Genomic DNA, 17331 nt, shown 5'->3' on the forward strand with positions numbered 1-17331 from the left:
TGACAATGTACCTATGCACAATCTTGTCCCCTGGGACCACAATGTATGAGGAGCCATTAGAGCTCCAGTATAAATAGATCATCATCCCTCTAGAAAAGGGGTTGGAAAACTGATTGTATTCTAAGGCTTTTGAATAAGATACAATTTCGACTCCATGGCAGTTTTACATATTTACTCTCTCAAGTTTTCTCCATCTTCTTCTGAGATACCTTTGGCAATATAGTCTTAGTTTTCTAACCTTATATCGTTGACGAGATTTCACCGTCAACAGTTCACGATCTCCTAAAACGAACCACGTAGAGGTTTTGGATATTTCCCCACCTAGATGGGAGGACCTGGGATCATGGTAGTTGGGGTTGCGGCTTGGACGACCTACATTACATGTGAAGGATCATGAGTAGTTGGGAGGAACATTTGGGGTTGTCCCCTTGATTTTGGCTAGATTCTTGGCTTCTTGAAATTAGGGTCGGTGCTAAAGTTGTCCTTGAGGCTCATATCTTCTTCTGCAAGGACGAACATAAAAGTTAGAACAGAGTTTTATAATTCGAACTATGAAAGCAACAAATAGTAATAGAACAAGAACCCTACCCTCCGAACTAGAGGAACAAACTACTACGATTAGTTCTGTATTATGAACTGGGCTAGATACAACCTTTAACTCTTGGATTATTGGGGGTGGGGAAGATTCTAACATTACTACTTCATGGGATCTACTAGGTTCGGACTCCTCGTCTAGACTAGGGTCATACTCGGCCTACCTAATACCTATGGTAAAGGAAGCATGATTTAAGGAACGTCATGACAGGACTCTTAAAAAATGGTGGACCTAAAATGTAAAGTGTTATCTACTACTACGATATATTTGGGATAGACAAAATCATGGCGTATGACCACTTGGTCGACGCACTGATGTAAATTCACATTCAGGTCTAGGTCATCAAGATGTGGGCTCACAAGTTGCCTCAGATTGAATTGGACTAGTTTAAAATGTGCAACAAATCGATTTATTTCTCTATCTTGATTACCTTGGCCAGAGGTGTCGACTGCTACCCTCGATTTTGCACAACCTTGGTCGAAATTTTTCCCACCTTCAGTGATCTTTCTTTTACACACTAACGATGCGACCTCCTCTTCTTCCTGAACCTCCTCAGCAATTGGAGGTAGTCCCTTTGGGAGGATATCGAGGTTTGATGGCCAGTGTCTGATCTTCTTTGATAAGCTTACAGGCCACCATGGTAGCATCATTCATCACAGCCCTGAACTCCTTCTCCTTAGCAGGAGTGTTGGCCAGAGTTTGGTATTGACCCCCAATGGTCTCAGACCTATCCATTCTCTTGTAAATAGCTACAGAAGATAACAACTCGATCAGAATAAGCAAAACTTAACAAAAGCGAAAATAGCTCGATCAGATGAAGAATTGAAGAGCAGAGATACTTACAAGCTCAGTTGAAATAACGATATTTGTTGTTCTGTAATCCGTTTGATATAAAGAAATTGTCTTTAAAGTCATTTAGATGGTTGTGGAGGTCGATGATGCTGACAGATTTCGGAAACCAGATGAGGTAGTAGAAACTGTCACCTCAAGTTTTAATGTCTGGATTGGCTTTTAGAAAAAAAATACAAAATGTCCTCTATAGTGGGGACCTCTCACTCATTCTTGAGGAATAAATACTTTAACCCCGCAAGGAGGCGATAGAAATTTGGCGGAAGCTGTAAAGGGGTGAGCTTCACGTAATTCAGGAAGCTCGCGAATTACTGATCCACTAGGAGGAAGGCACCTGCCTTCACGTGTTCATAACTCCAGGCCCCGAAGTCGCCCCTCAACAGGGTGCACCTTCGCTCACCTTCTAATGGAGGTCAAGCATAAAAGTTGGGATTCATCTCAATCCACTGACATAGCATAATTTTATTCACTTTCGGTTGAGAAGTAATTCAAGACATGATCCTCTTGGCCTCAAAGAAACTCTCAAGTCCTACCTAGATGTCCTTCTCCACCATTGGACCAAAGTGGGGAATAGGGTCTCAGGGGCGACCGACTTATTCTTCCCTTGAGAAGAGGAGCTTGTCACCATTTTTCTCCTTTGAGGGACCATGACAAAGATTTTAGTTTTCCTAATTACAAAATGACCCATTAGAAGCGACCTGGGAATGTAACCTCATTCTAATAATGAAAGAAATGGTGACCTAAAATTCTAAGGCTTTATTACTTGACCTAATGCATCTATGAGTCAAGTCTAGGCTTAATACCCTGATGCGTGGGGCCACACACGTCTCTAGTTCATGCACCCGAATCTCGGGAAGGTGCTGAAATTTTGGGATTCGTGTGTCACACATGGTGGTTTCAAAAAGCAATTTAATGCAAAACAACTCCAATACCATAACCCTTAAGCTACCCAGAACTGAACCTAAAACCCTTGAGTCTTCAAACCCAGAAAATAATCTATTTTTTGTGCATTATTTCTAATCATTTCTAGTGTTACTATTTTTGGCCTAGTAGAAACCTAAACTAAGCTCGTACAAAACCAAAGTAAGGCAAAAGCACTGGAAATTTTTTAAATAATTATTGAAAAATGAGAAAATTAAATTTAAACAAGGGATGAGCATACTTACATATTGGTTTTTTGATCGACAAGTGAAGAAAGACCAGAAAATGCCTAAATAATCCAAGCGTGAGGGTTTGAGAATATCTGGGAAACAAATGATTTCAAAGAGTTTGAATATTTTTAGAAGAAGAAAGATAAAAGGAAAATTTTGAATGCAAAAGTGGCTAGGCACATATTTTTCCCTTCTATTTATATGTAAGCTTCAGGGACAAATCTAAGCCACACAATTAAAGTAAACATAGATTTGAAGATCAAAATTTAATAAACCAAACGACGACAAAAGTTGACAAGACAATTGTCACGGTACTTGAAACTCGAGCAAACGCCTATGACAAATAGGCACGTGTCCCATACTTGAGTGAGTGGGTGGGCATGTTTTCTCGTAACAGAAGACAAAAAGCCCCTACTGTGTGTGGTAGAAGTGACGTCAAGCACAAGCACAGGCTTGGGGGGAAAATGGTGTACCCTAAAAACACGAGCACAACTATCTACCGCGGGGTACAGCTGGCGCAAAATAAATAAATGAAGCAAGACTTTGGAGATGTTTCCTTAACTCCAGATCAAACAGCTCAAGGCTGTGTCACATTGTCCGAAACAGCCCAGGATTTTCCAGACCGTTAGAGATGAAAATGACAGTGATAAAGGTACCCAGTGTCCAAATTGCCTCCATCAAGCCGAAGAATTATCTAAGTCATGCCATCCTGCTCCAGTCATATCCAGCTCAAGAATAGCATCTAGCTTGGGGTGGTTTAACGATGCATATGATAGAATCCTTATGGACTTGAATGCCCCATATGTGCAATAAAGGGACGCAATCGTTATATACATTTATTGATTGATGTAAAAGGCAATAGGCTTTATTAGGATACGTAAATGTCCATTAATTTAGGAAGTTACCAAATATTGTACGTTACCATATATAGTATTGTAACCCAATATTGTCCATCATAATTCCCAATAAATACTTGGGGAATGAACAGTATAAGGGATCGACATTCTGTATTCAAAAACTCTTATGAAATTGTCATAATTTTGTTTGTCTATGGTTCCTAAACAAATCAATAATAGTGACTAGTGGACTTGGTGGATTCTAACCACTGAACCACGTAAATTGTGTGTGTTTTTATATTTCTATACATTCAGTTTACTGTAAGTTTAATCTCTCTAATTCGGATTACTAAATCTCCTGTTGAAGAAAAACGGCATCAACAATTACAACTACTATTATATAAAACATCTCCAATAAGATGTCTCTCTAAATTATTGATTCAGATCACGATCACATGTATTAATAATGCTAGTGGATCATACTAGCAATTATTGCTTTAACATTTCATACTTTAATATGTTACGGACTTTTCATTTACTATGCATAGTCTTAATTCTATTGTAATTACATAAGATTATAATTACACTAATAAATATGGAATCTTATGATATTTATATTCATGTTTTCAATAATAACATATCACAAACAATTATATAGAAAAATGTTGCATTATTTAATTTCATAAAAATTGTTCAATAACATATGCTTTTAGGGTACTATGCCCAACAAAGGGAGCGTTCAAGCCATCTAAAAACAAGTAGAATAATTTAGGATGGTTTGAGATTAAGAGATAAATATTGTCTAGGTATTCCAAACAATTTGGGTTCTGAAATCAAGAGGGGGAGTTTGAGAATTTGTGTCAAGAGTATATTTTAATGAAGGTAGGTATCAATAGTTGTATAGAGAAATAACATTTATATTACCTACATATTTTTATACGACACTCAAGAGAGGTTATGAAGATAAATAAAATTCTAGGTTCTTGAGAATGTTAAATTATGTTCGACATATATTTATTAATAAATAAAATAGTATTAGAGTGAAATCATAACTCTAACATTGTCATTATATTGAATTTCTATTTTAACTGTAATATTTTTAATTTGTAATCTTCTGGTTTATTTTTTATTTACCAAAAAACTAGCATGATGATGTGGCAAGGGCATGAGACACGTGGCAACTAATTAATGGTATAGCATATCAAGGTTCTAGTCCATACTCGACCAGGCCCCAGAGAGAATAATACTATGATTGAAGATGTATTAGTCTATCCCTTCATCAATTGATATTGCTCCATGGTATGAGAACTGTGTTGGTCGATGGTTCCGAGCATAGTTCCAGAATGCGATGTTTTAGGAATATTTATATGTAACAATATTAGTTATTTATTTATTATCTAATTAAAGTTTGTTACACAATTTAAGGAAGGCCTATGGCCCATGATGTACGTTCAAAAGCCTATAAATACAAGGCTTAGTGAATCATTATTTTCTATGGACAAAATTATGTAGAGAGAGACTATTAAGCTTTTATACTCAAATTTGTACTATCCCAAGTGACTCAAACTCGGTTGATTCCAAATCATCTGATCGGGAGTTTGGGAATTTCAATATTAATAAAAGCTCAAGTGGATGTAGGTTATTACCAAAGGTTGGGGCCGAACCACTATAAAACTTTAAGTGTCATTTACTATTCTTGAGTTTAATTCTTATTTACGTTGTTTATTTGACTATGTGTTGTTGGATAAATCCACAGTCAACATTTTGATGCTTTCATGGACAATTTAACTCAAGAAGATCATTCAACTGAAAATATATGGCCAAATCGAGGAGGACTCAGGGTCAGCAGACGGGTCAGGCGTCTCAAGACCCCTTGAATCGACCTCCTTCTGTTGGAGTTACTGAAGAAGAGCCGCACGCAGAATTAGAGGAAGAGAGTAAGGAGCTAGATGCAGAGACCCTACAAGCAGCAATGGGAATGCTGCAGGAAGAGTTGGCTACTATAAAAGCCAACCAGGAAAACGTTGTTGAGACAACAATCATGCAACAAGTGGAAATTGATCGACAACAATGAGAATTAAATGACATAATTGCATAAATGGACCGCCTTCAGAGGGATGCTATTGTTGCCTTGAAGGTTGCCATATGGATAGCACAGGGGTTTCGACCTGCACCAAACCCACTGCAGTCTGAGCAACCTCCTAATCTGCACCTCCAAAAAATCCACCTCAACCAGAACATCCTCGACCTGCCCAGACAGAAAGATAGTCGCAAAATTCTTGTAGACCTAACAAGCAGCGTCAGCCTCCTTATTCTTCTCGAGCCAGTGAACAAAACCCTAGACAAAATAGGGATGAACTGCATCCCCAAAGTCTAAGACGCTTAATGATAGATGAATAGGTCATTCCTAAAAGGAGGCCAAGAAATTTTCCTTCATGGAAGAGGAGACAACCAAACATAATAATGCCCTTGGACTTAGCGACCAATGCTGGCCCCATGGGCCACCTCCTGTTTATTGACATGGTTTAGGTGAAAGAGAACATGATAACTTTTATAGTTGGTCACATACCCATCGATCACAATTTAGGGATGGACATGACCACAATGAAGGTGATTCTGAGTACTATCAGAATCAAATAATAAATGCTGGTCGGCTTGATAAGCAGAGGGAAGGACAACAAGATCCTCCACGCATGAATAACCAACCAGCTAGCCAAAATGCAAGGGGGCAACGACTGGTCAGAAACAAAACCTAAGATATCTAGTATGACTGAAGGAAGGGCACCCCTTTTATAAATAGGATCATCGTAGCAGAAGTCCTGAGCGAATTCAAAATGCATGTTCTGCCTAGTTACACTGGAAAATAATATCCTATGTCTCATGTGCATATATTCAAGATACAAATGACATTCGAAAGGTGTCTGAAGATGGTCAATGCAGGATATTCCCTTCTACCTTAACTGATGTTGCCCAAGAATGGTACTTCAAGTTCCAACCAGCCACAATAACCTCTTGAGAGATGTTTGTCAAGCAGTTCTATGGACAGTTTTATGCTGCTCGAATAAACCCAATAGAGGCTAACTAGCTGGTCAACATATGAGAAAAGGATGACGAGCCTTTAAAAGAGTATATCCAGAGATTTATGTGAATAGTTGCTCATGCAAAATATGTTGGTGATAAAGGAAAAATGATGGCAATAATGGCAGGAGTGAAAAGACAGTCTCCTATGTGGACCAGCTTGCTAAAAGTGGAGTAATAACAACTCAAGAGTCCCTTGACCGAGTAGAAAAATATATAAAGCTGGAGGAAGCCATAGCTAATAAGTGAAAGGTAAAAGGGGTTATAGCTAATAAAAAGGAAGAACTAACCAAGGCTGCTAGTAACACGAGCAAGCCTATTAGCAATGGGAAAAATGGTGGGAAGAATGGAGGAAAAAGATCAAACAATAACTCCACCACTTAAGAAAGCAAGAGATCCAAGCCTACTAATTATGAGCTGAGATTTATAAATTATACAACATTTATAGAAATTTGAGCAGATGTTTACCAAGCTAGTTACACTAGTGTCCCACATAAACGAGCAACCCCAATCTGAAAAGATATTTCAGAAAGGAACAACAACAAGTTTTGTTGTTTTCATAACGACTATGGTCATGATACAAATAAATGCAACCAACCGAAAGATGAAGTTGAGTTTATAACTCGACAATTACATTTGAGGCGTTATGTACGAGCAGTGGTTGATCCCCAATAAGCAACTACAGGAGGTAACAAGCAGCCACAAGCATGACAATGCTCACCTCAACTACAGCATGCCCTGGTCGCGGGCACCCTGCTCACTATATACAGTGGACCATACTTGGTTGGCGATAGTGGTAAGGAAAGAGAGAGATACGCCATGAACATCACATCGAAATGCTAATAGTCGAGGAACGAATCCTAAAAATTCTTGAAGAGAAGGTGACTTGATAACCTTTTATGTGCTTGATTGTCAACATGTTTAGTTCCCAAATGTCGATCCCCTAGTCGTGGATGTCCAAATCGCCAAAATTATGGTTTATATAGGAAGCTTAGTTAATATTCTGTACAAGTCCTCATTGGAGAGGATGAAGTTATCGACTAAGGATTTAGAGCCATGAAGCTAAAAAAATATATGGTTTACTAGAGAAGGGCTTGCACCAGTAGGCTCTATTAGATTTCCAGTCACTACAGGAATAACTCCTGCACATTGGAGCATTTTCGCAACATTAATAATGGTTGATTGTCCCTTAGCCTATAATTTTGTGGTAGGAAGACCCATACCAGTCTTCCTAAAGGAAGTTATATCAGTATGGCATCTCGCCATAAAATTTCCCATGGACTCTGGATTAGGTTGTGTATTTTAGAATAAAAAAGAAGCTAGGGAATTCTACAACTCCTCGATTACAAAAGCAAACTAAAGAGGTGATACTACTAGCATCATACACACGAACAGCCTAGAAAAAGGAAAATTATATGTGCTTTGCAATAGTGAGAACCAAAAAGCTTAATCAGGTGATCAAATCACCAAATAGGGTGTTGCACAAAGCGAGGAAGAAGAGATAGATCCTTGCTTTTGGGATTATGTCAAAGAGATTGGACCAATAGAAGAGCTCGTGAGGTTTGTTTAGATGAGGAAAAGCCTACCAGGGTGGTAAAGGTCGGTAAACAGAAAGAAAAAAGTACGCAAAAAAGAATTGGTGGAGTTCTTACAAAGAAACTAGGATGTGTTCTCCTGGTCGCATAAGGACATGGTCGGGATCATCCCAGCTGTAATAAGTCATTATCTTAACATAGATAAGAAATTCAGACCAGTCCAACAAAAAAAAAGGCTACTCGTTAAAGACAGATCAAAAGCTTTAAAAGAAGAGGTTGAGAGACTGATGGAAAATGGGTTCATTCGGGTAGCGTTTTATCCATTATGGGTCTCCAATCGAGTACTTCTCCCCAAACTTAACGGTTAATGGAGGTCATGTGTAGATTTCACAAACCTAAATAAAGCCTGCCCAAAAGGATGTTTCTTGTGGCCAAAGATAGACAAGTTGGTCGATGCAACAGCAGGGCATGAAACACTGTCTTTCATGGACACATACTCTTGGTACAACCATATCAGTATGTACCCCCAAATGAAGAACACACTAGTTTTGGAACAGATACATGGTTATACTTCTATAGAGTTATGCCCTTTGACTTAAAAATTGTTGGCGCCTCTTATCAGCGACTGGTCAACAAGATGTTTAAGGACCAGATAGGCTATAATATGGAGTTTTATGTTGACGATATGGTAGTTATATCTAGAAAAGCTGGTGGGCATGTCAAGGACCTAGAAGAATGCTTTCATGTGTTTAAAAAATACCAAATGAAGCTAAATCCTCATAAGTGTTTTTTTGGAGTTGGATCCAAAAAATTCCTTGGGTTCATAGTTAATGCGTGAGGAGTTGAAGAAAATCCAGAAAATATCAATATGAAGTCACTTGCTAGAATCAAAGATGTTCAAAGTCTGATAGGATGAGTAGCCGCCCTTAGCAAGTTTAATGCCCCGAATTTCCTAATAAGGGTTAGGACCTTGATTAGGAGGCCGGGAGGGCCATAATTGATTTATTATGATAAATAAAATGATCATATGCGTGTTAATGTGAATTATATTATTATATGATGATAAATGCATGCATATGGGGGTATTTATAATGATAAGGGCATTTTGGTAATTTGGCCTATTGAGGGCATATTTGTAAATTTGGTGCATATTGTAATTTGTGAATGAGATTTTATTATTACGGAGATATATTCGAGCTCTTCGACATGAGACGATCCTAGATTATGAGTTAGCAGTTTTGTCATAACGGGGTCAATTTTGCGGTAATAGAAATGTTTATTTGATGATAAATTGGGAGTATTTGAGATCAGGATGGAATTCTAGAAGTTTTGACTATAATGTCCCCGGGGGTGTTTTCGGGACCCTGAGCCTTAGGATTTATTTGAGGTTACTTAAGCTTGAAGTAGCTTGTCAGATAAGAACGTACGTTAGAAAATCTCTCTCTCCCTTCCCAACAGCCTATTTTACCGTTCGAAGCTTTCTTAAAGGAATTTCGAGTTCTAGGAGCCAGAATCAAGCGAGGGTCGAGGCATAGTGATCCTAGGAAAGATTAGAAGCTTCTTAACCGAAGGATTTAACGAAAAACAACCCAATCAAAGGTAATCTAAGTTTGAAGTTTTGAGTTTCTAAAGTTTTTAAGCTTAGAATTGGACTGTGTGAATTGTTGAGTTTTTGATTGGTTTGAACCTTGGGTTTTGAGGGTTTTGGAGTATTGGGAAGCTTGGGAACTTTGATTTGATGATTGGGGAGTGTTTAGGTATGATTTCGCAGGCTTTGGAGTGTTAAAATCGAGTTTGGGAATGGCCCAGGGTTAGGGGTCGCGACCCTGTTCTTGGGGTGCCGCGGCCCTTGCATGAAGAAGCAGGTGGAGGAAGTGAACCTGCTGGGCGCCGCGGCCCTTGGCTCAAAAAATTCTTGGGGCCATGGCGCAAGGTGCTAGGGCCGCAGCCCTTGCCCTGTTTTCACCCCATTTGCTCGTTTTGACCCCGGGAACTTAGCTATAGGGCTCGGGAGTGTTGCTACTACTTGGATTAGTTTGGGTTATGTCCCGGAGGCTAGATTTTGGTTTGGTAACCTAAGTTGATCATTTTATTGATGGTATCCCATATTTGGTTATGACTAGGTGACCGCTAAGGGGCTTAAAGGTTGATCGTTCTCAAGGGTCGTTCTTATATTTGTTCTAGCTCGAATCTGAGGTAAGAAAACTGCACCCTGTGTATATGTGACATGCATGGCTATTCTTGATGCTTGTTGGTTGATTACTAAGTATGACATGCATGGATATTATTGGTGCATGTTGGATTGTTGAATATAATGCATATGACGCACAAGAAATATGTGAGTAGGACATGCTTTACACATTGAGTATGTTGTTCAGAGCTTGAGCCTCAGTGTTCGTGCATAGTCCTAATTGTATGAGTACTTGTTAGGTAAGCATGCTGAATACCTTGTTATGGAATTGGATATGTGATACATGTTTGGGGGCATGGCTTACTTGTGTGTGGCACTGACTTATTAGTCAGAATCGGCAATGGTGTTAGATCCATCTGTGAGACTGTGATTTATTAGTCAAGTTCACAATGAGTTGAACACTGGTCGTGTTTTACTGACCTAAGAGTCAAAAATGGCATAGCGTTGTGAACGCCGAGCCAAACGAAGATTAGATCTAATCGATATTAGCATTGAATGACTCATATGGGGTATTAATGCTGGACCGACCGGAAGGTCAATAAAAATTATAAGCGCTTGGCTAGTCTGAGACTAGTTATTCAGAGCCAGGGCATATGGCCCCGGTGACTATTTGTCCCATGGCTAGGGAACGTTGTTCCATAGTTATGACTCTAGAGTTAGGAGGAAGGTTATGTTGGTGACTAATCACCATGCACCTATCCTGCTAAATCTAGTGAGATGCTCACTTATTTGTTTAGCCCTGGTGATCCTATCATCACATGGCTAAAGGGTGCTGTCCCCATATTTATGACTTTTGTGATAGTCACCTATTTGTTTGGACTGTTGGTCCTGAATAAGTAATACAATCACTGTTGATATTATATCATGTTATATTGTGTTTTCTTGTTGGGCTTCGGCTCACGGGTGCTATGTGGTGCAGGTAAAGGCAAAAGAAAGTTGGACCATCCTTGAGTTGGAGAGCTTAGGTGATGAGGTGTACATATGCAGCTGCTCGTCCACCACGGCCGAGGTTGAGAAGGAACTAGGGTTAAACCCTGTTTTGTCGCATAGAACGGTCTGTTGTAAATATTTTCTTGTAATAGACTCTGAAATTATAATTTTGGGATCCCAACATATACATTAAACGTTCTAATGAAACGTTACGTCTTAACCAAAATTTTTAATCCCTAAACCGCTAATCATACTTAGTACACGATTTTGGCAAAATGACTCGATTAGTGAGTTTAGCACTATTTACAAGGTACACCGTAATGGTCCCTGGAGTTTAGGGCATTACAGCAGGTTTATTTCAAAGTTAACGGACAAGTGTGTCCAATTTTTTAACCTACCGAAAGGTTCTAAGAAGTTTGAATGGACGGAAGAATGTGAGAAGGCATTCCAAGCCATCAAGAAACACTGGTCTCAACCTCCCATTCTTTCCAAGCCTATTGAGGGTGAAACTTTGTACATCTATCTAGCAATTACTAAACATGCTGCTAGAGCAGTACTAATAAGGGAAGAGAACAAATTGCAACATCTGGTATACTGCATAAGCAAAAGTGTGAGAGGAGAAAAATCCTGATACCCGGCAATAGAGAAACTAGCATACTGCCTACTACTTGCCTGAAGAAAGCTCCGACCGTAATTCCAACCCCACCCAATTATGGTAATCACCGACCAGCCACTCAGGCAAGTTATGCAAAAACCTAAAGCAACTGGTCGACTACTAAAATGGGTTATAAAATTGAGTTAGTTCGATATTACTTATCAACCACGAGCATCAATGAAAGGACAAGCCATTGTAGACTTTGTTGATGAATACACCAGATTGCCACCTAACAAGCAGACCTCAAAAGTGGAACAATTAGGAGAGGTATCCTCTATTTGGAAACTGTTCATCGATGGTTCATCCAACTAATACAACTCCAGGGTTGGACTAATCCTAATCACTCCAGAAAACATCGCTTTCATTGTGCACAACGGTTTGGGTTTATTGCCTCTAATAACGAAGCTGAATATGAAGTGTTGCTCGCCAGTTTAAGATTAACAAAAGATGTCAATGCATGGTCACTAGAGATCTATAGTGATTCACAATTGGTGGTGAACCAAATTCTAGGAGACTACCAGAGTGAAGGCTTAAAAATGGTCTCCTACTTAAGCAAAGCTAAAGACTTATTGGCACAGATTACAAAGTATACTATCCAACAAGTACCCCATGACCAGAATAAAAATATAGATGCTTTGGCCAAGCTTGAAAGTGCAAAGGATGCAAACACATTAAATATAATACCAGTATAGTATCTAGAAGCCCCTAGTATACATGAAACCGACTCCACAATTGTTATTCAACTTGTCAATACATGGATGACCCCCATTATTATATATTTCGAACAAGGTCTCCTGCCAACTGATTGGAGCCAATCCAGGAAACTCATCAGGATGGGTACTAGATACATATTAATGGATGGTGTTTTATATCAAAGAGGGTACTCATTACAACTCTTGCGATGTATTTCTAAATAAATAGAACAAGAGCTATTTCAAGAAGTACACGAAGGGTTCTATGGTTATCACGTTGGGGGCATAGTCTATCTAAAATAATACTAAGACAAGGATACTTCTGGCAAACCATGAATGAGGATGCAATGGAGTACATCAGAAAGTGTGACAAGTGTCAAAGGTTCTCCAAAATCCCTTGAACAGCACCAAACATACTAAAACAGATGCAAAGTCCATGGCCATTCGCAGTTTGAGAAATGGACCTGAACAGTGATCTACCAACAGGGAAAGGAGGTGTTAATTATGTAGTTGTAGCTATTGATTATTTTACCAAGTGGATAGAAGCTAAGCCACTTGCAACCATCACATCTAAAAAGTTCCTTGACTTTGTGGTCAAGAACATTATTTGTCGTTACGGGCTACCTAAAAAGATAGTGTTAGATAATGGAACACAATTTGACAGTGCCTTGTTCACAGATTTTTGTACACGACATGGTACTACTGAAACCTTCTCCTCCGTCGCTCATCCACAAGCTAATGGGCAAGTTGAAGGGGTAAATAAGGCCCTGAAAGACACTCTCAAGAAAATACTTGAACAAGCTAAAGGGGCACGACCAGAAGAATTAATTGAACTACTTTGGTCGTATGTACTACCCAACAAACATCAACAGGACATACACCATCTTCCTTAGCTTATGGATATGAAGCCATGTTGTCAGTCAAACTGTACCCACCGTCACATCAGAGAATGACGTACGACCAATGTAATAACCACCAATTATTAGTAGAGTCCTTAGATCTGATCGAAGAACAACGAACGCACTCCAATTACAAGTTGCGACTCACCAATAGAAGGTTGCTCAATACTTTAACTCTAGAGTAGGAGAACAAAATTTTGTAGTAGATGATTTGGAACTTAGAAGAGTTTTCCTAAACACTCATGACTAGGCTGCTGGATTACTCGGACCAAACTGGGAAGGGCCTTATCAACTTGAAGAAATTGTTTGACGATGAACATACAAGATTGGTCAGTTAAATAGAGAATTAATTCCTCGATACTTGAAGAGTGAGCACCTACGCAAGTATTATCAATGAACACCACTTTTTAAAGGGTGGCTTGTAGTAGTTGTTTTTTCTCTACAAGTTTTGAATAAGGACCTGTTAATTTTAACTGGCTGCTTATAAGTGTAAGACTAATTTTTGGTCACTCGTATAGACATGATTAGTCCATTTTTACGAGATAATAAAAGGAACTGTGTGCAGTCAATTTATTCTTGCCAATTATTGTATTATTTAAGGTACCACAAAAGTATATAATAAATATGTAAACACAAGAACAAAATAAGTGAAAGCATACAAAAACACTTAGAATATTTTTGCAAATTTTTTTAATGATATAAAGTGTTATGCTAAGTTCGGTCATACGAGTAGGTATATTAATATGAAAATATTAATGGGATAAGGATAATATGTCTACATACCAAGCAACAACTCGAATGTAGGAAATCTATAAAAGGAATCTGCTTAAAAAAAGCAGTGTATTGTCTTAACGTTACTAACAGAATTTCCCGTACGTTGCAAAATAAAAGACCATCGAATTTGGTTGGAGGTTAGTTGGAGGTTCATCGAATTTGGTTGGAGGTGGCTTTGTCTTCAAGGTTGCCTTCAGCTTGGAGACCATCAGCAAGAGACACCTCCTCGAGGGGTGATGTGGGGTTGATTTCCTCGGAGAGTCGAGCAGGGCATTTATCAATCTCCGTCTATATCACATGTTATGGGAAATAGTTAAAATTTGCATCGTGTTTGTTCTTCCAAAACATGTAGAAATAGGTGAAGGTAGCTCCCTTGAACTGCTCCAGGTTTCTTGCATTCTCCTCCTTGAGGGTGGTAACCCTCTCCTTCAGGTCGTTTACTTTTGATTAGTGGTTGTTCTCCTCATTGTGACTTTTGAAAAGGTCTTTCTTGAGCCGAAGGGCCTCGTCATTGTTGGCTTTGGAAAGATCCTTGTATTTCTCCATTGAAGCCTATGTTGCCCTCAAGTCATCAGAGAGTTTCTTTTTCTCACTCTCGAATGACTCATTCTCCCCCAGCAGTTTCTTATTCACCTTGACTAGCCTTATGCCATCATCCAACAACTTCTTGTACTCCTCGACCAACCTTGCATTTTCATCAGAAATCCACTTCATTCCCCCCATGGACTCCTTGACTCGCTTCCACTCGTTGTTAAGAGTGACGAGGGACTACAAAAAAACAAATAACTTGCAGCGATGAATAAAATGTGCTTCAGAAATAACATTTTTTTTAGAAAGTGTAAAGACACTTACGCTAATAAATTCATTGAAGCTCTCACCAAGGACCTGGTCAACACCAAGACTGTGAAGGGTAGAAAAATCCTGCTAGCTCAGTCGATGTCGGGCAATCTTAGTGACATTGTCAAGGGTCTAATTGCAGACGTTATTGAGAAGCTCATGCACTACTAGCATACTCCCAAACTCGGAGGCTGAGCCTTGACGACAGTAGGCAGGAGAAGGAGTGGTCTCTTTCATTGTTTGGTGGCCTCTAGAACCCTTTGTATTTTTGGGGACCTCTGCTTGAGCCCTCAACTTCTTTCATTGTTGCTTATTTGGTACGAGCAACACCCCCGGAGGCATATAGATCAAAGTTCTCATACATATCTGCAAAATACAAATGAATTAATATGATTGATGTGGCAAACAACATTCACAAGTAAAAGAGAAAAGTTGTTAGCAAAAAATATATGAGCTACATGATTCCTTTGCTACACTACTTAGACTACTTCTACTACTAACTAAGGTGTCAACAATCTCAAAGAACTCTAAGTTACAACTACTGGTCGGAGAAATAAATCTACCATTTGTGTTGAACAAATTAGTTGGTATGGGAAGCAAATTAATTAAGTTATAAGAATAATAATTATCGTTTTCATCCTCCAAGGAGGAAGGATAATCCTGACCAGGCCTCTTTGGAATTTTTTGATTGCCTTTGCCATGGAAAAGAGGGTTAGCAGCTGGTCGTTGCTCCTCGTCAGGCTTCCCTATATATACACATGTAGCTTGGGATCTTCTAGACTGGGAGACAACCTGAGGCTGCTCGGAGGTTACCTGGTAAGCAATTTCCTCATTAGTGACGCTCTCTTTTGTCTAGTCTTTCCTAAGGTTGTGCCGTTCGAAAATACTGACATGTCTTAAATGAGTTACGGTAACCAGGTACTTGAATCGTTTCTCCTCATTCGTTAAGTTGTCCAGGATGTCAATTCATTCCATCATGGCCTTGGTGGGGCGTGGTTGATGCCATAGAACTAAAAAATAAGACTCTACACTAAGGATAATGTGAACAAGAATGTACTGACCACAGATGATAAAAGAATAAGGGAAAAAAATTTACCTCCCAAAGTGAAGGTCGAGTTATTGGCAGTCAAGTTTGTTGTAAGGAAGTACTCCCTCTAATACTTCCCTACATTGGACTTGTAGGTGGTGTCTGTCAAGAAAGTCCTGTGACTATCTTGATTGTATAAATGGAAGAAACCCGGGTTGTTTTGCTACGAGTGTGGAAGGGCGCGATCTCAAAGTAGTCAGCTACTCCTTGGAAATAATCATGAATAGGTAGGGTTGCACCTGCCTCAATGTTAAACCTCGACCAAGCACTGAAGGCACCTCCAAAGAGATTAACACGCTTTTTAAAGGTGGGTTTATACAAGGTAATCCTGGGAAGCCGATACTTCTTTGGGATACCAGCCGCCACTTTCTCTTAAAGTTGGCTGGCAGGAGCGATGTACTAAGAGAGTTGTTTTTTCTTCACACCAAGCTTGATGATAGCATTAGACAGGAGTACTTTAGGAGCATCCTTCTCAATTACTTTTGAGGCGTCTCAATTGGTCGCATGTCGAACGACCTGTGGGTCCTTCTTGTTTTGTCTGGCAAGTTGTTTTACCCTAGCCATGTTGTTCTGAGGTTTAGGAGATGATGACGGTGTGGTAGCTGCAGGAGGCGGAATATGAGAAATAAGAGGAGAAGTAGGTGGGTCGGTGTCTTCGTATAATAACATGAGCAGGTCTTCGTCTATTGGCCTCTCACCTCCCAAGTAGTCTTGCATGGATATCTGAGATAAAGAGGGGGAAGTGAGAATCTAGTGACCAATAGAATAGAAGGAGATGAAGAAAATTTGAACAGTTGCTCAAGGATAAACAACAACATTTATCTGACCAAAGGTAATCAAATACTCAACCAGCTCACTTTTCAGATTAAAAAGTCAAACGGAGAAGTTTTTCAGGAAAACTTTTCAGAGGGTGCTTGAGGCAGGAAAACCCCAGTTTTCCAAAAAGGTAAAATATCAAATTTTACACCAATTCTTGGGTCAAAACCTGTGATTCTATGTCTGTGAAGTTACCTATTATCTCTAGAGTTACCTAAAGACTACTCAACATACCAAAAAATATCCTTAATCCTCTACTAAATTGTCAATATCCCAAAGATCAACACACAGTGTTACAAGTTCTTATTTACAAATGATCACAATTAAAATGTGTGCTATTTGTGGAGAAAATTACAATTAATATAAGTGTGGAGTAGGAAAATGTACTTGGAATGAATATTGATAA

The sequence above is a fragment of the Humulus lupulus genome, chromosome 3 (assembly GCF_963169125.1).
Source record: "Humulus lupulus chromosome 3, drHumLupu1.1, whole genome shotgun sequence".
NCBI classification, from domain to species: Eukaryota; Viridiplantae; Streptophyta; class Magnoliopsida; order Rosales; family Cannabaceae; genus Humulus; species Humulus lupulus.